Here is a 3,439-nt window from a genome sequence, read left to right as displayed (position 1 = left end):
ACCCTAGTGTTCCTACAGAAGCAGAAGCAGTTCTTTGGACCCAAACTAATGGATTTACTGCCTTTGCCCTAGCCATAATCCTCTGCACATTCCCCACTTAATTCTTTATATAGCCTTGTTTCTGTGATCCATTCACTTTGAAAACATGCTTTATTTTTCTTACCTTTTTTTTCTTTGTCCCTGCATGTTCTTGGAAAAAAACAAACCCCATTTAATACCAAAACTAAATTGGAAGAAATCAGAGAGGGAGACAAACCATGAGAGACTCTTGACTCTGGGAAACAAACTGAGGTTTAAGGAAGGGAGGTGGGTGAAGGGATGGGGTAAACTGGGTGATGGACATTAAGGACATTATGAACATAACATCATCTGATGTGATAAGCAATGGGTGTTATATGCAACTAAGAAATCATTGAACACTGCATGAAAAACTATTGATATACTATATGTTGGCTAATTGAATTTAAATTAAAAAAAAATAATACCAAATCACTTTCTGTTCCATGCATATGCTTAAGCAGCTAACTATTACTGAAGATAATCACATACTTGTTCTACTTAGTCCCCAAATCTCAAATGGGCAAATATATCACAGGTAATCTTACTGCATTTCCTTCGTAAATTAGTCTTCTACTTGATGTACCTGAGTTTTGTGTTCTTAGGTCATCCAAATCCCTCACCACTAAAAGCACACACCATATATACACACAAATGATAGATAGATAAATAGATAGGCAGATAGATAAGGAGACTCTCTTCACAACTGCATCTCATATTTCATCAAAAACTTTGCAGTGATCAGCTAGAAAGTCTCTCATATTCCAGCCATAAAATCTACCAAGCTAGCTGCCTCAGTCACCGCTCTCTTTACCTTACTTCTTATTTACAAGAGATAAAGGGCCCCTCCTCCTACCTATGGACAAAAACACTTGTGCTCTGGATCATTTATTGTCCCTTTATCAAGGATCTTACTTCTGTTATTTACCTTTTACTTTGCCACATCATCAAATTTTCTCTATTTCCACAAAATATACAAAGGGTGTGGTGCAAAAACAATGAATACTGTTATGCTGAAAAGAAATTAAAAAAAAGAATTATATTGAAAAAAATGTTCTCTGTGTTATTATCCATCTTAAAAATAAAGAAGGGAACCTCTAGAGGCATAAGATGAGGGTCTACAAAATTACATGAGTTGATAGGGGGTGGTGGACTCTCATCCAAGAATATCAAATTTACTGTCGTGATTAGGAAGTCAGCTTGGAAATATTTGAACCTGGTTTCCAGTACACTTGTAAGATGATGTACAAGATCAGAAGGGCTAAGGAAGTGAGGGTAATTGGGAGGCACAAAAGGAGTTCTAGTATCTCTTGGATTCCCAGGGTAAATATTTTTATCACTATGGGAAAACCACAGCATGTTTAGTGAGTTCATCCTCTTTAGGTTGTCTCCTGACCCTCAGACCCAGATTCTGCTCTTCATGTTATTTCTGGTGATTTACCTCCTCACTCTGATGGGGAACCTGGTGATGCTGCTGGTGATTAGGGCTGATTCCCATCTCCCATGTACTTCTCCCATGTCCATGTACTTCTTTTTGAGCCATCTCTTCTTCCTGGACCTCTGCCACTCATCTGTCACAGTCCCTAAGAAGCTGGAGAATCTACTTTCTGAAAGCAAAACCATCTTTGTAGAGAGCTACCTGGCTCAGGCCTTCTTTTTGTTTGCCACCAGGGATACTGAGGCCTATCTACTGGCTGCGATGACCTATGACTGCCATGTAGCCATCATCTCCCCTTTCTTCTGTGGTCAGGTCATGTGCAACCAGCTCTGTGTTGGAGTGGTGTGAGGTTCCTGGGGCCTTTGCTGATCATCAATATCCTCTTGGCTGTCAATTTAGACTACTGTATGGGTCAAACTATTTCTCACTTCAGCTGTGAGCTGTCTTCTCTCTTCCCTCTGTCTTGCTCTGATAACCTCCACTGAATTCATATTCCTGTTCTGCTCCTCTGTCTTGAATTTCTTTGGAACTTTCCTTATGATTGTTTTCTCTTATACCTGCATTGTCTCTACCATCCTGAGCATCAGTTCCACTTCATGTAGAAGCAAGATTTTTTCTACTTGCTTTTCTCACCTCATTACTGTGATCTTGTTCTATGGTTCAGTTTTATGTTTTATGATTGGAGTTGATGTTCTCCTTACAGTACAATGTGGTCATTCCCATGCTTAACCCTGTATTTACACTTTGCAGAACAAGGAAGTGGAGACAGCCTTGAGAAGAATGTTATGAAGATATGTTAATTCTTTTGCATAGTGGACCAGAGAAACAGGACTATGGAGAAGCTAAACTACTTTGCCATAAGATATTTGTAACTAAAAATTAGGATTCTTTCCCCTCTCCCTCCCTCCCTCTTTCTTTCACTCTCTCTCTCTGCATTAGACTCCATGCTCAGTGGGGAGTCTGCTTGAGATTCTTTTCCTCTCCTTCTGCCCCTCCCCCCACTCACACGCATGCACATGTTCTCTGTCGCTCTCTCTAAAATAAGTAAATCTTTTTTAAAAAGGAAAAAAAGGGGGAGCCTGTGTGGCTCAGTTGTTAAATGTCTGAATTCAGCTCAGGTCATGATTCCAGGGTTCTGGGATTGAGCCCCGCATCCAGCACTGTACTCAACAGGAAGCTTGCTTCTCCTTCTCCCACTTGCCTTGCTTCTGTTCCGTCTCTCGCTCTCTCCGTCGAATAAATAAAATCTTAAAAGAATAAAAAATAAAAAATGAAAAAATAAAGACACACCCTAACTTAAATGTTTTATACATATAATCCTCTTTAATTATTTCATCAACCTTATATGACCTAAGTACTATTATTCCTGTTTCACCAGTCTGAATCCAGAGTCCATTTTTACAAATGCTTTCTTAGTCTGGTATCCTTTGCAAAATACCTTTTTCTTTTCTTTTTTTCCCCTGCCAAAGATTTTATTTATTTATTTATTTTTTGCACACACGAGAGAGAGAGAGAGTGAACAAGAGCAAGCTCGAGTGGTAGGGAGGCAGAGGGAAAAGCAGACTCCCCACTGAGCAGGGAGCCCAATGTGAGACTCATTCCAGGACCCTGGGATCATGATCTGAGCCAAAGGCAGGCACTAACTGAGCCACCCAGGTGCCCAAAACATCCTTTTCTTAACTAGCATGAACCAAATTAAATTATATTGGTTGGAACCAAAGAATCCAAACTGGTATTCAAATTGGCACTAAAAAGTAAGTTATGTTCTTCACTTGAGCTGCAGTAAAATGTGTGGGCTTTTAAAATTAATATATAAGGAATTGCAAAAAACAGGAAATCTATTTATATTCCCTTATAATTCTCTTATATTCTCACCATGGTATTCAAAGGTGAGTGTACTTACCACCCTGAACACCTCAAATTATGCACCCATTGATAATGAAG

General features: G+C 39.3%; 1 pseudogene; it reads left to right on the top strand.

Moving 5' to 3' along the window:
• The first annotated feature begins 1,399 nt into the window (after positions 1-1,399).
• LOC111157740 lies at positions 1,400-2,284 on the top strand (annotated as a pseudogene).
• The last annotated feature ends 1,155 nt before the right edge of the window (positions 2,285-3,439 follow it).

This window comes from Enhydra lutris, unplaced genomic scaffold (assembly GCF_002288905.1).
Source record: "Enhydra lutris kenyoni isolate GAN:26980312 unplaced genomic scaffold, ASM228890v2 scaffoldscaffold56, whole genome shotgun sequence".
In the NCBI taxonomy this organism is placed as follows: domain Eukaryota; kingdom Metazoa; phylum Chordata; class Mammalia; order Carnivora; family Mustelidae; genus Enhydra; species Enhydra lutris.
Note: the sequence above shows the minus strand (reverse complement) of the source record. Positions and strands in the feature narration are given on the sequence as shown.